This window comes from Heliangelus exortis, chromosome 9, assembly GCF_036169615.1.
Source record: "Heliangelus exortis chromosome 9, bHelExo1.hap1, whole genome shotgun sequence".
Lineage (NCBI taxonomy): Eukaryota > Metazoa > Chordata > Aves > Apodiformes > Trochilidae > Heliangelus > Heliangelus exortis.
This window is the reverse complement of record NC_092430.1, coordinates 10835942-10857845: the sequence shown is the minus strand read 5'-3', so window position 1 is coordinate 10857845 and position 21904 is coordinate 10835942. Positions and strand designations below refer to the sequence as shown.

The window sequence follows — 21904 nt, the reverse complement described above, 5'->3', positions numbered from 1 at the left end:
GTTTTAAAAATCAGGACAGTGGTCTTAATTGGAACACATAGGAGTTTTTTTTTCCTCACTCATCCTGTATGTCTGCAGGAAATTGCAACCTGGAAATAGAAAAGCAGTGATAATTCCATCACCATGAGGGTTCACCTCTTGCTGCCTTTAGCTCCCCATTCTGATGGGTTTGTCTTAGCCTGCTCTTCTCTTTCCAGTTACAGTTCTGGACCAGGAGCTGTGAGTGTCAGAGCTGTCCCCTGAGGCCCCAGCCAGCCCTGCAAGTGCTACTGCAAGATCAAATAGCCCAAACAGTGATGGTGAAAGCAGCAGCAGGAGATATGAGGAATTTTCCTGACACTGGACTTTCTCAGCAGCAATTTATTATTCAGTCTTTCCATTTGCAATCATCACAGAGCGAGTTTTCCTTACGAGTGAGGGAGAGAGGGGCAGTCCTGTTGATACTGAAAGCTCTAGCAAAAGATGTAGGTATCAGTAGGAAAAAGACCAGGATTTAATGGGTTGAATTCTTTTCTCCTTGTGTATAACCCTCAGTAAGCTGAAAACACGTATTTCTGTCACCATCATTCTGGAAAATAAATATTTTTTCTGCATGATGGAGAGATAATAGATGTTCATAGTCCATAGAGGTACCATTCTTTTTGAAAAAAAGTAAGGCTCAAGGGCATTTTTCTAAGTGGTCTGTGCAATCTTTCCAGATGTTGAGTAACTCCTGGGCAGCCCCACTGCACTCCAGTATCACCCCACTCAGAGGCTGCCCCAACACTGGTTTTAGGTGGTCATTAAACAGCTCAGCATTTGTGTGCAGCTTTCTTAAAACTCATCTGTTGTGAAATGTTGTGGTTTGCTTGTTTGGCATAATGCTCTTCTGTGGGTTTGGGGCTTTACAGCAAAACATAGAATCAGATTTTCTCTTGGCATATTAGTGTTATAACGGACCCGGAAGACTCCTCCAGCATCCTGGTGTGAAGAACTCAACAAGAAGATGATGGCAGATCAGCTTCACCAGATATCTCTAGGCAAACCCTCTGTATTGCCCTGACTTCACCAGTTGCTGTTAGTGCAACCAACATGCTGTGGCAGTACAAGTATTGCAGCTCCATCAGCAGCAAAAAGGAGGAAAAAAGTTTCAAAGAAGGATTGTGCCCAAGGTAATGCTTTTGGTAATGTTGGGTGGGGTTGAGGAGGAGGAGGTCTAGCCTCACATACTGCTTTATCATTGCTTCTTGCCCAAGAGTGGTGGCTGTGTTTGCCATTGCAGATCAGCCCTAGCTGTTTCCAGGTCGTTAAGAGCTCTAGGCTGAAAAGGACTCAGGCAGTGGGAATGCCACCACCTCAGATGCTTTCCAGCTCTGAAGGCATCCCCTATGTAAAAGCCTTTGCTTTGCATAAGCAATACCATGGTATTACTTTCCACTGAGCAGGAGCAGGTGTACTTTGTCAGTGCTTGTGTTCCAGTTGGAACACATTTTGTCTCAGGTACCTTTAAATGTGAGTGAAAATGATAAAGGTGAGACCAATCAAAAAAACAAAAGCATTTTTAGTGAACAGGCAGACACTGGACATTTTCCAGTCTGCTTAATAACAATCCCGTGTATCACATGGTCTATTTCTGTCATTTATTAAAATCTGTTATTTCAGGAAAAATCTGTATATTCAGGAAAAAAAGAAAAAAAACCTATATATTTGAGCCTCAAAGGGTTTTCAAAGGGTTCAGTTTGTTTAAATTCTCAAATGTTTGTTATTTTCTTTTAAAAGAAAATCCTAACAGTTTGTTGCAAAAGGATATTTTATTATGTTCAGACAAACTGAACTGGCTTTCAGCAAATAACACTTGGATCTTGAATCAGGAGGAAATAAAATAATTTGGTAGGCTGTCACCATATTGCAAAAGTGATTCTCTGGGTCCAGCAGAAAATCTGGTGTTCATTTCTTTGTATTGAGTATATTGATTTGAGTCCCTGCCCTCTTCCAAAGGGGTGTGAGAGACAGCCAGCAGGAATTACAGACATTTCTGTTGCTTTGGGAAAGCCTCTTCTGCAGCCTCCCAGGAAGGGCTGTTTTCCCCTGGGGTTTGCAGTTGCCCATGCAAAGCCAGGACTCCGGTCAGTGTGCTGGGGAGTGAACACCCATGGCTCAGCTGTCCCCATGGTGGCTATTGAGTTGCTGAACTTCCTGATGCTGCCACTGCTTGTCCCACTAAGGCTGTATTGCTGCTGCTTGTATCCTGATTAATTTTGGTCTGGAGATCACAAGTGGCCTGGGCACATGGCCCTAACTTTGTGTCGAGGTCACTGTCTGCTGCATGTGCAATAATTCATGGCTTTTCTGTCAATTGCTTCTTCCAGATGAAGGAGAGCGTGGCATGCACTTGATTCCTGCAAAATAGTGTCATGAACCCGTGACATTCAAATACCCTGCTCAGCTTCACAAGCCTGAAATTGTTTCTCCTCATGTGGTGAGAAGATTCTCATGTCATGTCTCCCTGCAGGTGTGCTGGCAGAGGTGAGAACATCTGCTTCCCCTTCCTAAACAGGGGTGTGTGCTGAGGCAGGCTCAGCCAGCAGTGTGTCCAGGCACTTACCATTAATTCTTCATTAAAGAGAGAGAAATCTCACGGGCAGGAGCAAAGCACAGGGAAGGAGGAGGTACTTGAATGATTTTGGTTGGTAATATTCTACTTTCTTGTATAAATATTAAACAATTCACTAGGAGTTGCAACTGAGAGCAAACACAATTTATTGAATTTAATCTTTTTTAAAACCATACTAGCAGACACACAAGCAAAGGAATCTCTGTGACAGTTGTGGTCAACTGAAAATTAATTAGGATTCTGAATCTGTAGTCCTGGTGTCTTAGAGCTCTTTGCTTCTTTGGATTAAATTGTATTAAACTCTTTATTAAACAGAACAGGCAGCTTGGCACTGGAATCAAGCCCACATCTGCACCTGGGTTTTCCTATTAAAAGTGAAAAGAGCAAGAAGAATGTTAATCCTTTTATCCATGATTCAAGAAAAACTAGGCAGGACATAGAAAACATATTTTCTTTTTTTAAGGTTTATAATTTTGAGTATTTACCTACCCTGATTTTCTATGGGACTTTTTCCTGTTTGTTTTGGAGTGTTTTGTATGGGTTTTTTAATGCTTAGAATACATCCTTTTGTACCAATTGCCTGTCTGGGATCCCAGGATGAATGTTTTTCTTGTATTTTTAATGAAGCTGAAGTTAGCATGGGCATGTTTGTTTAACAACAACAACATACACAACTCTTCCCGTGTGAAGGAGTCTTTGTGTGCCACCATCATCAGCTCTTGCAGCAGGATCAGGGAATACAGCTGTTAGTTAACTCCTGATGTGGATGGAAAATGAAGCATTGAACCTGAATCTCCTCTCATTTTTGTTGCTATGAATTATGAATAACTCTCTCTAAGTCATCTGATTTATATCAGAAAGAGGGAATTTGGCTAACATTATTCAAGGTCTTGCACAATTGAGATATTTGAGTCTCGTCTAAGGATCGGGTGTTGCCCATTCAAAGTAAAGAACATTTGGCAGTAAGTCTTCAGGGAGCAATAATGATAGAGTAATTTGTTAAAAAGGAGAAAAGAAAATGTTCTTCAGGGTCCAGAAGGTGTTGAAGGGCACATCATCCTTTCTCTCTATTCAATAGTTAATTTCTTCCTGAAAGCAATTTCAGTTTTTCAAAAGAAATGAAGTGGTGAATCAAAACCATCAGCAGCTCTGAACAATGAGCTGTGGTTTCTGTCCTTTGTGCTTGCTTGTGAAAGCCAGACCTTGAGACTGGCTACTTCAGTCTCAGGGCTGAGATTTCAGAGTTGGAGTTATGATTTTGAGCTCTGTCACAGATTTCTTCCCTGAAAAACTCAGTCACTCATTGTTGTTTGACTTTCCATGCAGGAAAGAATTTGACATCATCTTCTCTCTGTCTTGGCTCCTCACTTGTTGGTCAAGGACAATGGTACTGTGACCTGCACTGCTTGCTTCCACTGCTACCTGATCTGGCGTAGGAATTACCCCTTGGTTTGCATTATGTCTTATGATCTCACCTAGGGTTTTGGGGTACTACCTTCACATAGATGAGTTTATTGGTACCAACTGTGTTGTGTAACTTACCAGAGCCTGGGCATCCTCTAGCCCTGCCCAGAAGCACCAGTGAGCCTCCCTGAGTCCATGTCTCTTGATGCTATGTGCTTTTGAAAAACATTTATGTGTCAGAAAAAACACTGGGATTTTTTGGGGTTTTGTTTTTCTAAACAGCTATATCAAAATACTATTTCTGAGACACATGCCTGAAAAGTGGTTATATGATAATTGCTAATATTTGGATGGTAAAGTGTGTGTCTGAATACTGTCTTCATTCTTCTGCAAAAGTAGCTGGATGAACGTCCTCCTTTCTCACTGCACAGCTATGCATCCTGCTGTAAAACAAAAAGGGGAAGGAGAACTGGCAGCTCCTGGGCCTGCTGAAGCTTTGCAGCTGCTGTAGACTGCTCCTTCTCAACTGCTGCCACAGAGCCAAGACAGCCTGAGAGAGACATGGTGTTGGAACAGAGGTAAAACTACTGTACTCCCTGTGGTGTTTATAATGTCTCTTTTCTCTTGGGACTAATGTCTTCCAAGCACAACCCAAGGTTTTATGTTGCCATGTCAGATGGCATCAAGGAGCTATGTGGTACTGTGTGCATCAAGCAATCTAGTGTGCTAAGCAGAAACCAGGGAAAACCAGCAGAGACCTCCAGCTTGCTACTTCTAAATATTGAAGGGAATGATGTATGGGTTTGATAGATTTGAGGAAGTTTGTGCCCCATTTTGTAGATAAAGGTTATGCAGAAGCTTTCAAAACTTGCAAAGTCATTTCAGCCAGTGCAGGGACAGAAATGAGACAGAAGTGTTCAGCTGTACCTGTCTGAGCCTCTTAGAGCCAGGAGGGAGCTCAGGGGTCCCTGCCAGAGGCAGCTCCCACAGAGACACACACACACATCCATGCCCGTGGGGTCTTCTGCAGGACTCCAGCTGATTTTAGAAATGGTTTCACCTTCATACAACTCAAGCTTTTTTGCATCTCTTTGACAAGCTCTACCTTGTCCTGGAGCTGGGCTTTTGTTCTCAGTAAAGTGAAAAGCCACCAAGAAAGATGAGCATTCCCATCTGCTTCTGGCCTCCTTCACATTTTCTTTCCTGCTGCTGTTTATTCTGCTCCCACAGCAAGGAGTGCTGCCTCTCACCTCTCTGCTCAGCACCTGCAAGTCCATGTGGGACCTGATCCTGCCAGGCACTGGGTGCCACATCAGAGACCGTCCCGGGAGGTTGTTCTGCTGTGTGCTCCCCCACAGCCCTTGTTGGCAAAGCACAAAGACCACACCTATGCTGGTGACACATCCTGCACTTGCTGACAGAGAAGGCAAAGTAACAAAACCATTTGAATTTGAGGCCGCTTTGCAGCTTTTGTGAAAATACTTCTCAAGGGTGTAAGTGGCTCTAGAAACACACAAGAGCAGGACTCCTGCAGGAAGATTTAAACCCTACAGATCTGAACATCACAATGAATTAAAGGCAAAAGCACATGTGGTGCATTTTATCAAATAAGGACTTTGTTAAGGAAAGCTTTGTTTTCTCCTCCTTAGCTTTTTCTGCATTTTGCTTAAATATTCTCTGGCCAAAATCTGTCTCTGGTTGCCACATCCAGTGTGATGCACCCTTTGGAAACACTTTTGCTGTTTCTTGGAAGCCTTTATATATTTCTATTTCTAGATCTACAATTCAATATATATTTTAATTTCTGATTCACTTAGGTATGGCTCTAACCCAGCCTGAAAGTCTCTAGGCCTCAAAAATTACATTTAATTTTGAAAACAACCCAGACTTGGCAAGGTAAGAAATATGAAGCTGTCATTAAACATAGGAAGGCAACATGTTGTTTGGTTTGTAGTTTAATATTATTCTTTCTGAACAACATCTCAATGAGTGGCTTTGGCTTTGTACAATGTAAAAGTAAAACATAAAAAAGTAAAGCCTTGCACGATTAAAGGAAGAAATGTAATATTAATTTAGTAACCTGGAAGTCCACAGGACTCTATAGAGAAGAAATATGCATAATTTGCAGAAAGACTGTAGGGAAACAAAAAAGATATGTGTGAAACAACATAACAGGGAGAAATAAGTCATAACATTTAATTCTCTTGAAATACCTTTTTTACCTGTGTAAAAAAAAAAAACACCTATCCCAGAATTACCCACATTCATAATCAACACTATTTGGCTGGTCATAAGAATTCTTGCTTTTCCTTCATTACTGTTCATAAAATAAACCCTTCACTTTGTCTCCTGCCACTGATATGATTTGATGGGGTTATTTGTTGAACATTTTTTTTTTATTATTTAAGATTAAAAACAGTACTTCAGAAGGCTTTAACTAAAAGAGTAAGCATACAATGTTTCAATTTTATGTCTTTAAAGTAATACCATTCTGCTCTGTGAAATGTGGCTGCAGAGCAAAGCCAGTGTTCTGTCCTTCTGTGATAGTTTAAATGAACCTGTGTGGTTCCCTTGGAATCTGATCATTCATAGAGGATAATGCTGAAAACAGAAGTAATAACTAAAACCTGGGGGTCAAATCAAGCAACTTGAAGCTCTTTCATAGAATCATAGAATCGTCTGGGTTGGAAGGGACCTCTGAGATCATCAAGTCCAACCCTTGATCCACTACCGCCGCAGTTACCAGACCATTACACTGAGTGCCACATCCAGTCTCTTTTTAAATATCTCCAGGACAGAGAATCCACTACTTCCCTGGGCAGCCCATTCCAGTGTTTGATCACCCTCTCCGTAAAGAAATTCTTTCTAATGTCCAACCTAAACCTCCCCTGGCACAACTTGAGACCGTGCCCTCTTGTCTTGCTGAGAGTTGCCTGGGAAAAGAGACCGACCCCAACCTGGCTACACCCTCCTTTCAGGCAGTTGTAGAGAGTGATGAGGTCTCCCCTGAGCCTCCTCTCCTCCAGGTTGAACAGCCCCAGTTCCCTCAGCCTCACCTCATAGGACTTGTGCTGGAGTCCCTTCACCAGCCTCGTTGCCCTCCTTTGGACCCCCTCCAGGACCTCAATCTCCTTCCTGAACTGAGGGGCCCAGCACTGGACACAGTACTCGAGCTGTGGCCTCACCAGCGCTGAGTACAGGGGCAGAGTCACTTCCTTGGACCTGCTGGCCACGCTGTTCCTGATCCAGGCCAGGATGCCATTGGCCTTCTTGGCCACCTGGGCACACTGCTGGCTCATGTTCAGCTTCCTGGCAATCCAGACTCCCAGGTTCCTCTCTGCCTGGCTGCTCTCAGCCACTCTGTGCCCAGCCTGGAGCTCCCCATGGGGTTGTTGTGGCCAAAGTGCAAGACCAGGCACTTGGCCTTGTTGAACCTCATCCCATTGGAATCAGCCCAACTCTCCAACCTGTCCAGGTCCCTCTGCAGAGCCCTCCTGCCTTCCAGCTGATCGACACTCCCCCCAAGCTTAGTGTCATCTGCAAATTTGCTGATGATGGACTCAATCCCCTCATCTAAATCATCAATAAAGATATTAAACAGAACTGGGCCCAACACTGATCCCTGGGGGACACCACTAGTGACCGGCCACCAACTGGATGCAGCACCGTTCAGCACCACTCTCTGGGCCCAGCCCTCCAGCCAGTTCCTAACCCAGCTCAGAGTGCCCCTGTCCAAGCTGTGGGCTGACAGCTTTTTCAGGAGAATGCTGTGGGAGATGGTGTCAAAAGCCTTGCTGAAGTCCAGGTAGACTCCATCCACAGCCTTCCCCTCATCCACCAGGAGGGTCACCTGGTCATAAAAGGAGATCAGGTTGGTCAGACAGGACCTGCCCTTCCTAAACCCGTGCTGGCTGGGTCTAATCTCTTGCCCATCCTGTAGGTGCTGTGTGATTGCCCCCAGGATGATCTGCTCCATTACCTTGCCAGGCACTGAGGTCAGGCTGACAGGCCTGTAGTTTCCCGGGTTCTCCTTCCGGTCCTTTTTGTGGGTTGGTGTGACATTCGCCAACTTCCAATCATCTGGGATGTCCCCCGTGAGCCAGGACTGTTGGTAGATGATAGAGAGAGGCTTGGCGAGCTCTTCTGCCAGCTCCCTCATCACCCTCGGGTGGATCCCATCTGGTCCCATAGATTTGTGGGGATCCAAGCAGCTCAGTAGGTCACTGACTGTTTCCTTCTGGATTACAGGGGGCCTGTTCAGATTCTTGTCTCTTTCTACAAGCTCCAGGAGCCAGCTGTCCTCAGGACAACCTGTCTTGCTGTTGAAAACTAAGGCAAAGAAGGTGTTAAATACCTCAGCCTTTTCTTCATCTTGGATAACTTGGATATTCCCACCCATGTCCAGTAAAGAATGGAGGTTTTCCCTGCCCCTCCTTTTGCTACTGATGTATCTGTAGAAGGATTTTTTATCCTTCACAGAGGTGGCGAGATTCAGTTCAAGTTGTGCCTTTGTCTCTAATTTTCTTTCTACACAACCTAACTATATTCCTAAGTTCTTGAGTAGTTAGCCCTTTTTTCCATAATCAGTAGGCTCTCTTCTTTACCCTAATTTCTTTCAAAATCTCCCTGTTCAGCCAGACCAGTTGTCTTCCCCGCCAGCTCACCTTTTGGGACACCGGGACAGCTGCTCCTGTGCTTTCAATACTTGCTTCTTGAAGTACGTCCATCCCCCCTGGACCCCTTTGTTTTCAAGGGCTGTTTCCCAGGGTACACTCTGAATCAGTCTTCTGAAAAGGCCAAGATCTGCCCTCCAGAAGTCCAACACAGAGGTTTTATTGACGGCCCTCCTTGCATCCCTGAGCGTTGAAAACTATTATTTTGTGATCACTGTATCCCAGATGTCCACTGACCACCACATCTCCCACCAGCCCCTCTCTGTTTGTGAACAGAAGGTCTAGCGGGGCTCCATCCCTGCTAGGCTCATTTACCAGCTGGAGCAGGGAATTATCCTCTATACACTCTATGAATTTCCTAGACTGCCTCCTCTCTGCTGTGTGGAGTTCCCAGCAGACATCTGGCAGATTAAAGTCACCCACGAGAACAAGGGCTGACAATTTTGAAACATCCATCAGCTGCTTGTAGAATAATTCATCACCCTCATCATCCTGATTGGGTGGTCTGTAACAGACTCCCACCAGGATATCAGCCTTGTTGGCCTTCCCCCTGATTCTGATCCACAGGCACTCAACCTTATTGTTACTGACTTCAACTTCTACAGAGTCAAGAGACTCTCTAACATACAGAGCTACCCCTCACCTCTCCTACCCCACCTGTTCCTTCTGAAGAGCCTGTAGCCACCCATGGCAGCACTCCAGTCATGGGAGTCATCCCACCACATTTCCGTGATAGCGACTACATCAGAGCTTTCCTGCTGCACGATGGCTTCCAGCTCCTCCTGTTTGTTGTCCATGCTGTGTGCATTGGTGTACATGCACTTCAGCTGGGCTGCTGATTTGAGTCTTAACTTGGACTGTCCACCCTTGAGCTCCTTTCTGGAGAGCCCGCTTTCGACCCCAGCCCCCTTCAAACCTAGTTTAAAGCCCTCCTTATCAGCCCCACCAACTTATAGGCTAGAGTCCTTTTGCCCTTGCTAGATAGATGAAGCCCATCTGGTTTGAAGAGTCTAGGTTTGATGAAATTTGGCCTGTGGTCAAAAAACCCAAAGTTCCACCGGTGGCACCAATCCCTTAGCCACCTATTGATACGATAGGTTTTCCTACTCCTCTCCTCATTCATCTCTGCTACTGCAGGAATTGAGGAGAACACCACCTGTGCTCCTGACCCATCAACTAAATGACCCAGTGCCTTGAAGCCCTTTTTGATTGCCTTTGTACTTCTTCCATTAATGTCATCACTGCCAGCCTGGACTACCAACAGTGGATAATAATCAGAGGGCCGAATTAGCTGGGGGAGTCTCCTACTAATATCCCTCACCCGGGCCCCAGGAAGGCACCAGACCTCCCTGTGGGATTGGTCCGGTCAACATATAGGGCCCTCAGTTCCCCTCAGAAGGAAGTCACCAGCTACAACTACCCTTCTTTTTTTCTTTGTAGCTGTAGTTGTAACCCGTCTGGTAGACGGGGCACAAACAGGAGACCTTCCAGACAGATCTTCCTCTTGTCTGTCCTCTGCCTGATTCTCTGAGTCCAGGGTCTCATGTCTGTTCTTTAAGAGCACCTGGGGAGTTGGTGGGGGTTGGGAGGGGATTCTTTTGCCTCTCCAATGAGGGACCTGTTTCCATTCCCCCCCATCCACCTGGTTTGCTCCGACTGCCTGATGGCAGGAGGGTCAGTGCTTCACCATCTCCTCCTGGACTTCTTTTGGGTTAGAAAGGGTGCAACTCCACCAGTCAATTGCCCTTTTACTGTCCCTAATACTTTTTAGTCTCTCTACCTCCTCCTTGAGCTCTGCCACCAGGTATAGCAAGTCATTCACCTCCTTGCATCACACACAGAGCCCACTCACACCGTCCTCTGGTGCTAACACGAGGCTCAGAAACTCTACACAGCCAGAGGCCTGAACAGCTACATCCCCCTTGCTGTCCCTCTTCAGGGGTTCCATCTGTGTGGACACACCCTGTGTCTTAACAGCACTAGGTTTTGCTTTTTTGGAGACCATTGCTCCTTCAAGAGAGCTGGGAGGTGTCTGTGCCCCTCCTGCTTGCCCTGCAAACTGCCCTGCAAACTGCCCTGCAAACTGCCCTGCAAACTGCCCTGCAAACTGCCCTGCAAACTGCCCTGCAAACTGCCCTGCAAACTGCCCTGCAAACTGCCCTGCAAACTGCCCTGCAAACTGCCCTGCAAACTGCCCTGCAAACTGCCCTGCAAACTGCCCTGCAAACTGCCCTGCAAACTGCCCTGCCCCATTCCTGTTTGCCTGCTCCAGGTTGCTGGTGCTCCTCACAGCTCTTTATCTCCCTCTCCGCAGTGCTGGGTACCGCCCACTCATCACCTGACTGGCCTCACCTGAGCCCACCAGCAGAAGGTGGGGCAGCTCTTCCCAGTCCTTTATATTCCTCTCCGCAGTGCTGGGTACCGCCCACTTATCACCTGACTGGCCTCACCTGAGCCCACCAGCAGAAGGTGGGTACTGCCCACTTATCACCTGACTGGCCTCACCTGAGCCCACCAGCAGAAGGTGAAGCAGCTCTTCGCAGTCCTTTATATCTCTCTCCACAGTGCTGGGTACCGCCCACTTATCACCTGACTGGCCTCACCTGAGCCCACCAGCAGAAGGTGGGTACTGCCCACTTATCACCTGACTGGCCTCACCTGAGGCCACCAGCAGAAGGCGGGGCAGCTCTTCCCAGTCCTTTATATCCCTCTCCGCAGTGCTGGGTGCTCCTTCCTTATCAGCTGATTGGCTTTGCCCGAGACCACCAGCATTTTTATTCTTCCCAAGTGCATTTTAGTTTTTCTGGTTTTGTAGCAAGGTGTGGGTACATGTGAACAATACTGTCTTGGTAGGAGAAGACCTGGTGTTAAGAGCGGTTTTAAGATGGCACAGGTGGTTTCTTGTGAAGGATTTCCTGGGCACTGCCTTCCCATCTCGGGTGCTCCTCGCATGCTCTGCTGGGATTTTTCCTGCGGCTCTGGGTGGGTTGAAGCCCATGAAGCTGAGGAAGGTGCCTGCCCGCTCTGCAGAGCTCCTCCTGCTCCATCCCCAGGCTGTCCACAGCAGGTTTGGATAAATCATTTTCTCGTGACAAAAGCAAAGTTGTGACAGTTCCTTGAAAGAATGTGGTGGGAATTTTATGAGCGTGGGCCCAAAGTTACTCAATGGAAAGTTTTCTCCCAAGCAAAGAGGAGGACTGAGTGCTGAAGTATTTGTCAGCTGTTTACCTCAGAGGGGCCCTGAGGGACTTTTTGAGCCTTTCCTGGAGCTTGGGGTAATATGGTCTGTACACCTTCAGAAATGAGCTGACATTGTTTCCTCTGAGTCTCAGAGAGCCCATCAGCTGCTCCAGGCATCCTGGGGTAACACGGAGATCCTTTGCTATGCCCCCGGGGGGTGGAGGTCATCTTGCGTGGGTCTGTCTCTCCTCAAGTTTCCCGCCAAAGGAGCAAACCTGCTTTGAGCACAAAGTCGTCATGTGCCAGGCTGGAGAAATCTGAGGTTGTTCCATATGGTCATTTTCAGCATTTCACTGACCTCATGCACATAGAAACCATGTGCACGTGGACTTTCTTTTACAACGTAGTCAATACAAAGAAACAATTCTGAGAAGCTTGCAGGCTGGGAGCCTGTGGGGTTCCACATGGCCCTCACAGCACAGAAATCTTGGCAAAACCTCTGCAAGAGAGAGAGAAGCTCATTGCTGAGCTGTGTGACTCTCCCCCTTGTGCTCAGCCCTATTTGCTGGCCAGCACTGATGCTAAATAGTACTTTGGGGATTGCAAGGGGTTTTGTGTTGAGATGTAATGGAGAGCATCGTAAGAAAATAGTGACATCTGACATTACTTTGTGGCACAGGTTGCAGTGGGTGTTTGGTCCTCTTTTCCATCTGTGTCCTCATTCACTACCACTGCAATATGTCCCAACAAGTTCTTCCCTCACTGTGCTTCAGCTCTTGACAGAGAGGGGACATTCCATTAACTCTACTTTGTTTTTCTTAGTCTTATCAGTGACAGTGACTTGGAGCTACCTCAAAACTATTTTAACCATAGTTCTTTAGGTTATTGTCTTCAGGTACTTTCTACTATTTAAATATGTAGAGCTTAAGGAAAGACAGCAGGCAGTAAATTCTGAGTTGCTGTTGGTACGTATGAGTTCAGTATATCCTTCAGCTGCTGAACTGTGCACAAAGAAATCAAACCACTGCAACTCTGTCTGTTCTCAAGCAACTCAACCTTTCCAATCTATTTCTCAGTGAATCAATATTAACTATGTGAAATGGCCAGTCTTTTGTGAACATTGCATAGAAAAGTCACTAAAATGAAGCAAATCCTGACATTTTATTTTCTGATGGAAAGTCTAATTTATTGTACCCATTGCCAATTTGATGAGAGCAGATGGCTTTACTCAGACCCACTTTACCTGACGTAAGTGAGCAGGATTGGTGCAGATTTTTTTCCCAGTAGTATCAGCAGGGTGCCTTCTAATTTGATGGACCATGAAGAGAGCCAGTGATCCTTTGTATTGCAACAAATCAGTGACACAAGCCCAGGAGTGTTTGTGACAGACAGGGAGTCAAGCATTCACAGCTAGTGAGCAGGTTGAATGTTGTAAGGCAAGAATCTATAAAACTGCATATCTGACCACATAGCCAGTATTTCTAGAGTTCAATTATTTGTGTAAATTCTATTTCTGTCACATAAAATTCCTATTCAAATGGAATAACATTTTTTTGGAAAGAAAAGAAGTTCAGAACAAAGACACACAAATATGGTGGTTTTATAATGTACATCCCTGGGTAGAACATCTTATTCTTTGGATACCTCTGCAAAGAAAAAAAAAAGATCTTTAAGTGCAAGATGGATATTTCTACATAAATGTGGGGGAGGGGGGGAAGATGTTACAATCAGTTGTTTTACCTCTTTCCTAAGAATTGATTATGGTGCAGACAAGAAACCTTGTACTGGTGGCATTATTAGTAGGATTAATTGTTCTTTGCTGGCCATTAGGATTGTCAGCAATTTGCATACAGAAGAAGACTCAACTTCCTCTCCTTCAAGGATTACAACCTGAACCTATCATTGTCAGCACACCTCAGACATTACACACAAAATTCAGCACCACAGTAGATAAGCATCCAATGAGTTGAGAGGTTTAGTGCAGATTTTATTTGCAGCATGTGTTAGCCTTTTTAGCAAGGTCATGTGCCTTTTAATGTAAACAGACAGGCTGGAATACTGTTCCACTAGAGGTAATACCTCAGAAATGTCCTCAGAGTGGGCTTGTTTCCCCTCCAGCAGAAAGCTCAAACCAGACAGTGGAACAAAATTAACCAAAAAGGAAACTGACAAGAGAAGAAATTTGAGAAGGCAGCAGTCTCAGCTTGGGGATTCAAATCAGATCTTGCCTTCTCTTAATTAGTTTGACATTTATGGCTGATGTGACCTAGAGCAGCATGAAAAATGCTGGGGGACAGGAAGCAAACACACCTGTTCCTTCTCTCTCCTGGGTTAGTGGTTGTGTGAAGGCTTTTGCTCGCCCCTGGGAATGCTGTGAGCACGTTGGCTGGTCCAGCAGCTGTGTCCCTGCACCCTGGGACTGCAGCTGGGGACACCTGGCACCTCCTCAGCCACCAGCCAGGGACTGGAGCATCCCAGGAGGAGGATGGGTGGGCTGGGGTGGGGGAGTGGCCCACGGGTGCACACCACACTGCCAACCCTGGCACCCTGCTGTCTCAGGGCTGTTTCTTTGCAAACTCATAGTGATTCTTTGCTCTTTTAGGCTTTGTCACAATTATTAATGGAGCCTCTCCTCACTCCGTCACTCATTCTTTTTTTGTTCTGTGTCATAAACATGGCCATTACGCCCCAGGTTAGCAGTTCAGTACCCTACCTCTGCTGCTGTCAGTGAGCCATACAGCATGTATCAGTGATCTGCTCTTGGATTGCTACCCTTGTTATCCTGTGGTATTTATACCCTCTGGTGCCCATTTTTCCCCTGATATCATCTTCAAATCCATTTCAATTTTTAATCCCATTCCACGAATAACCTACTTAACGTACAGGTCAACCACCTTCCATAGTATTTCTTTTGTACCATCTTGATATCCACATACCTCACCCCAGTGCCTGTCTGTAAGTTTGAAACAATTTTTCTGGGTGAAAATATTATTCATGTTGTTATATATTTATCTTTTTTTAAAAGTTTTTTATCTTGTCTTTGTTAACAGATGTTCATAAGGACAGGGAAATGTCTTTGGTTCTTATCTGTCCACTTTCCTAACATAGTGTTGGAGCTGTCATTTAATAATTTCAAAACAGGCATAAGCTCAGGAAAATTGTATTAATTTTTTTTTTGTTTCATCTCAGCTCATCATTTTTTGTGGAAACCAGCTGGCATTTGCAGCAGCAGATCAGTTGTGCCTCCATGAAACCCTGCAGCCACACTGGTGAGTTTTGAATGTGTAATCCATTTTTCATATCGTGACACAGATAAACAATACAAATGAGACAAATAATTTAAATTCTTACTGAAGATGTGATTATTTCTAAAAACAACAACCACAACAAAATAGTAGTCAGAAAAACATCTGCAGACTCAGTAGAAGAAAGATAACTATGTCTGGGTTTTTCCAAGAATTGCATGTCCCAGAGGAGTAGCATTTTTCCCATCTTTAACTTCAAGCATAAATGCCTTCTGAAATCTCTCTTGGCTCCTCTCCCTCCCTCAGCAATGTTCAAGCTTTCAAGGTTCTAGTTTAGGACTGAAACCTGAAATGCCAGATTGCTGAGCGTGCAGCTGTGCCGCTGCTCCAGGGAACCGGTCGCCGCTGGAATGCTTGGGCTTGGGGTTCGAGAGTTGTCTCAGGGTCTGCTGCTCCCAGCACTCACCAAATGGAGACTCTGTGGTCTTGGATATTTCCTTCCATGAGAAGGAGGAAATTCTGCAGAATGCTCCAGTGAGCAGTATTTATTCCCCTGAGACGAGGCTGTCTCAGAAACATCCTACAGGTGCCAGCAGCCAGCAGTGGCTCTGAAGTCCCCCAGGCAACCCTCTGCTGCCCACCCAGTCCTGCCTGGGAGCTAGGAGAGGCACAGGGGCTCTTTCCAGGTGTCAGCACCTCCAGTGATGTCTTAGGACATGTTTTTTGCAGTGTGAAGGTGCCCCTGCTGCTGGAAAAATGTTTATTCTTGTTCAGTAAAGGCTGGTGGTAGGAAGCTTTAGGAACCAGAGAGGACTCTGCCTTGGAGGCTGGCCCTGCCCCTGAGCCCTCAGCACTGTCTCCTTGCCTGCTCAAAGGAAGAGGAAACTGCTAAATTCCTTCATTTTCTACAGTACATGAAGGACTAGCTTTGGACAGCAAGACTGGAGCTCTTTATACTGCAAACTGGCAGTATGGAGGTAGGAGGACTTTAATTAACTCATTTAGCTGTGTTGCTGAAGTCCTATACCCATCCTGTGGCTTATTTCCGTATTCACGGATGCAGCTTTGTATGCTGGAGCCCTGTATCAAATCCCTGATGGAAGCAGTTGTACACCAAGAGCAATCTTCAGTGCTCTCCAAAAGCAAAAATGAAGTGCTCTGTGCTCCCCAGCCCACAGCCCTTTCATTACAACCTTTGTCAGAAACAAACCAGTCAGTGTTTCTGCTGCTGGCCCAAATCAGGGCATTAACAACTGAACTGCTGATTACTACTTCAGCTGTAACAGCATCAGAGGTTTTCAAAGCAATAGTAAAGTTATTTGAGAAGTAGAAAACCAGAAACAAACCCCAAAGGGGGGGCAATCACTTGGGAGTTTGCATTCACCTCTACTATTATCTGCATTTTACTTGAAGTTGCTTTCTCATCAGCCCTGCTTTGAATAGGTGGTCCTCTGGTTATTGCAGCCTGCCAACAGTAGCATAGGATATAAATGTATAGGTGATTTTGTGGCATTTTCCTCTTATTTCTGCCGTGTACTTGGTGGCTTCAGATGCCAGTGCTTTTGATATTTATTAAAAGAACTGGCACGTGCCCAGCAGCTGCTGCTGCCCCATGTGCTGAACTGGTGACTGCTGTTGGCAGGCTCATGAGCAGCCCTGCTTTGGGAATACATTCATGTGCACAGGCTGCCAGTCTCTGGACTTCAAAGGGAGCTGGAAGTTGGGTTCAGCCATGCACAACCCTGCTACAGTTCCACATCAGTCCTGAAAAAGCATGAAGAGTATCATGCCAACAGGAGTGGATTTCTTTGGGGACAGCAGGAAAAAGGAATGAAAGCCAGAACCTGATTATGAGAAAGTTGCACAGGGCTAGCAAGGCTGTAGCACTGCATTCAGTTGTGACTTTTCCAGGTTCAAGTATCTCTGAGCATTGATCAGCCTGGGGTGTGCAGAAAAAAGTCTGTGATTCATCCACTGTTAGCTAATTTATTTCTGGAAACTAATTACAGAACATTTTTAAAGTATTCTGTAATAATATTATGACTTCTATTTAAGTAAAAGAAGGCTAGGCAGCCTAATGAATGACAGACTATAATTCTGCATTGCTTTTCTTTATCCTCCTGAGTGAAATATGGCTGGCAGTTGTTCACAAAACTATATTACTTTTAATGATATGGCACTTTTCAGACTGGGGAAAATTCACTCAAGTACTTTTAAACTAAAGCCTACACCTATAAAGGTGTCTTAATCTTTTTTTGGGTTTGGGTGTTTTTTTTCCTTCCTTCCAATTTTGAAATGCAGTTCCTAGCTTTTGCACTGAGCAGATTGGCATTCCTACTGTTCAGGCTTGTTTGAGGACAATGTCACTCACATCTGTTGTACTTTCTAATAAATAGTCACCTGATCCACTGCCTTATCAAATGTGTACTTCCACATTGTATGGCTTAAAATAATTTTCCTTTCCTGAAGTCTACACCAATGAACTGAGAAAAGAACAGGAGTATTGTGTTGAATTTAGTTCAGTGTTTTTCCTCAGGCTGGCTATCTCCTAGACTTCCAAAGAGCCTGTACCATGTATTCCCTTGCTGTGGACAGCTATACTTGGTCTGCCTTAAATCTGAGAGGGCTCAGTGAGCTGGAAGAAAATATTTAATATTCTTTGATATCAGGACATGCCATGGGGGGTAATATTTTTTTCACCCAAACCCTCTCTCTTATATTCTCTGATACAGTACAGAAATATGGCAGTTAATATACAGGGTTTTATCTTGGCTGAAAACCTCTTTAAAATGACACTGTTATGTGTTATCTATGAGAGTGCCAGAAGTCAGATCCAAAGCAAGCGAATTTCTAGGGTTCCAGGTTGCCTTCTTGCTGTCAGAAGTGATCCAGGGCTTGAGGACATGCCAGACAATACATTAGTACTTAGTTTTAAAAAATGTTCAGGTTTTATGCAGATACATAAAATGCAAACAACTATATAATATATAGTTGTATATAAACAAGTATGAAAACCCTAGATATGAAAGCATTTCCTTTTTAATATTATAAACAAATACAATCTTACAATTCTTTTGAATATGTTTGCTTTTATCAATTTACTGAAGAGCTCTTTTTTTCTGCCATGTGTTTCTTTCTCCTAAACAAAGCAGATTTTTTTTTTCTTTGTCCAGCCATTGTCTGGTACAGTAATATAACTCATCCCCTATCCACATTTACAGCCATTCATTCTCAATCATACAACCCCAAAGAGCTAATCCTCTTTTTTTCTTTTTTTCCTCAGGAGAAAGTGTTTTCCTTTGGAAATGTCTTCACTGGTCTTAGAATGCCTTTCCTGTTTACTTTTGAAAGAAAACAATTATCTATCTATTTAGGGGTCTCAGTGCAGTCAAGAGCAGAGGGTGAGAAAGTCGGGACAGAAATACCTTTCTACAGCAGCAAAAGGCTCATTTACTCCAGGGATCCATCAGCCACACCATGCTGCTGTAACAATCAACTCAAACAAACACTGAATGAGATTTTAAGTATCCTTTAATTAATGGTATTTTACTTGTTTCCTCAAAAGGAAAAAAATGATGTTTGCCAGCTTGGATAGTTGAGATACTTTCCTCTGCCTGTGGGTCTGGCTCTGGTTAGAGCAGTTCAAGGAACAGAGTTTGTTGGCTTGGACATATACTCCTGGCTTTTCCCTACCTACAGCCCAGCTGTAAGCCCTCAGTGCACCCTGAAATGGTCCTGGTGTGTGTCCCAGGATTGTGGCATGAAATCCCGTGGATGGCAGCTGCACCTTTATCTCCTGAGCTGAGCTGAATGGGGTGAGTTGGTTTTCTCTGACCTCCTTGTCTTATGTGCCAGTGAACTTGGCCTTTCTCTTCCTTCCCAGGCCAACAATGCCCAAGTCAAACATTGACATGGGTATCAGCACCCATGGCTGCCTCCAGGGAGCTCTGGAAGGAGTGAAGGCTGTGAGAACCAGTGGGATAGGAACCAGCATTGTTCCCAGGGTCCAACTGGGATTGCTGGCTCGCAGCTTCCAAGCCAGCTGGTGAGAACATGAGGCTTGGTAAGGAAAAAGACCTGGAGGAGCCTTTAAGTATGTGAAAATGCTTTGCTGAGTACCATAACTAGCAAGCTGCTCTGCAGCACTTGAGGTGCAATGAGAATCCTTTTCAAAAAATTCCACTCGTTTTCTGTAGGGTCAGGATTGAAATGTGACTCTACAGCAAATCCCATATTGAAAGCCTGTTCACTTAGTTACTGCAACTCAGCCTTGAGGCTGTGATTATGTGTCCAAAGACACGCTAATGCACATTGTTATTTTCAGAATATTCATTTCTCTTCATAGTGCAATGATGTTCACATCCATCACAACCCAAAACAAAGGCAAAACTTTGTATGAGGTAACTTTCTGTTGTTAGCTGCAGAAGGCAACAGAGCAGTCTTATCACCCACATTTTGGTGTTTGCTGGAGTTTTACTTCTTTTCAGTTGTTTGATTGCTTTTGGAGGCAGTGATCTGTAAGAGCTTGAGAACTATTGATGCACACAGTCACACTACAGTGATGTTGTCGATACAAATTCATTGTACCAGGCCTGGGGGTAAAGCTGCTTTTGCTAAATAAGGAAGTGAAGAGATAACACCCCATCCATTCTGTTAGATTCAGTAATATATAGACTTCCTTGCCAAGAAAAGGTATAAAGCAAGTGTCTATTGATTTTCTGGTGATGCTGAATGAAGGAGGATGACAATAAATCTGTATAGCAGAGGTGCAAAGTAGCTTTCTAACTAAGTGGTTTGAAACTTGTAGCAAGCCATGGCTTTATCTCCATAAATAACTGTATTTCTTGGTTTGTTTTGAATGTTGTAGAGTCTGCCTTTAACATCTTCATTAAGTGCTTTCTCTTTAGCTGTTCTAGGGTTGTTTACATACATACAGGGACAGTTATTTCACCAGCTTTCACGTGTGCTGTACTTATGCACTACCATAAAATTGTAAGGTTTCCATAATCCAGAGGTATAAGACACAAAGGGTGGAAATGGGTCTGGGTGACCAGTCTGCCTTCCTCTCTGCTTGGACAGTTGGACACTGACCCGGTAAGAAAGGGCAATGAGGTCCCTGCTTGGCATCTGGTGCCAGGAGCAGTGGATCGTTTTTCAACTTTGGCAGGGAACATCCAGTGATAAACTTCACTGCAGCTACAAAGACAGATTGACCTCTGTTCGGAGAGAGTCAGCTCTGGGACAGCAGGCAGCCATGAATTTGGTCCCTGAAATTCTCTTTCTGAATACAAATCAGGCTGTTATAATTCACCATAAGCTATGGAACAACTGTCGGATGGTACTTGCAGGCATTAACAGACCTGGGAGAAGGAAATCTCCAGAAGTATTTAATTGTGACTTCTGTGCATTGAAACACATGGAAACTTTATTGCTTTATCACCTTCCTGCATATTTCTGGGTATTGCTGAATATTTGTATCCTCACCACATGTTTAGGTTTAAATTGCACTGGCCAGGTGTTTGAGGTCTCTGCCATGTGACACACGGAGGGGGAATTGGCACTTTTACCAGTGCTGATCACTGCAATAGTTTGCTAAGCACTCTTCAGACAAATATGCAGACACTACACAGAATACTGCATCTTCCTGACAAATGCTGCAGTTATTTGGAAACACTCAGCAGCTCTGTGTGTTCCTGGAGAATAGGAAGTGCAGCATGTCTTTTCTTTTGACTTCCCAGGGCATTTAGAGCAGGCTGCATTAAATTACCCACGTTGTGCTGTCATCATTGCACAGACATTAATAATCTTTTCTGTTAAAAAACACTTAGAGGCTTTGTTGATAATAAGTCAATAGTCTGTTCATTTTGAGCACTGCTACATTAGCAGTCATGTAACCTTCCTTGCTGGTGTATTGCCAATAAAGGACTGATTAACTCCTTACTTGTTAGGTGTTCACCCATGTCAGATCTTAACTGTGCAAGTATGAAAGTCTGCTTGGGTGCTTGAGATGCTCAGATATTTTTTTTTAATTAGAATGTAATTTTTCCTGTAGACTGAGATTACTCAAGTCCAAAGACTATCCCGCTGATCAAATAGTTCCTCCTGTTTACCACCTTGCAGAAGGCTTAACAGCTCATTTGTCAGTTGTGCATTTCTCCACAGTTCCACGAGTATTTAATATTGGAAAACATGGAGCAGCTTCAAGAGAAGACTATCTCATTACAGGTAATCTTTTGGTACCCATTCTTCTGTTGAAGCTGCTCCCTTTTTCCAATTAGAGTCACATTAATCCTGCACAAACCATAGTAAGCAGCCTCACCACCTGAGCTCTTTGACACATACAAAAACCTCAGTAATTTTCCTGGGAAACAGGACATACCACTCCAAATGTCCATGCCACATTCTATATCAGAAGTACTTAAAATGGGATTGTCCATATCCTAGTTAAGGGTCCTGATGACTGGACTGAGAAATGGAAAGAATAAAAGTTTCATTACCTTTTCCTTATAAGAGAGTTAGTCTGGCTCAGGTTCCCATTTTTAGGGGAGTGGTTAGCTGTGGATCCTGCACTGAAGTTCACGTTTCTCCCTGGCCTGGATGTAGATCCCAACCAAATTCTTCCTTTGGTACTCCAAATAGAGGCTGACATAGGGTGCTGCTTTTTTGTACATCATGTTGCAAAGTATGATACTATCCCTGTGTCTGGAAACTCCCTCAAGGCCATGAAACCAAGGCAGCAAGATACCAAGGCACCAGTATTGCAAGGCTGAGACTAAATTTCACTTATGGATCTAGACCTCCTTCTTTAA

General features: G+C 44.5%; 1 long non-coding RNA gene across 1 annotated transcript; it reads left to right on the top strand.

Moving 5' to 3' along the window:
* The first annotated feature begins 4433 nt into the window (after positions 1-4433).
* Positions 4434-19080, top strand: LOC139799496 (uncharacterized). The gene is made up of 4 exons (XR_011727306.1): positions 4434-4575; positions 5815-5893; positions 15040-15119; positions 18795-19080. It is a non-coding gene; the product is annotated as an uncharacterized lncRNA (long non-coding RNA).
* Positions 19081-21904: the final 2824 nt, after the last annotated feature.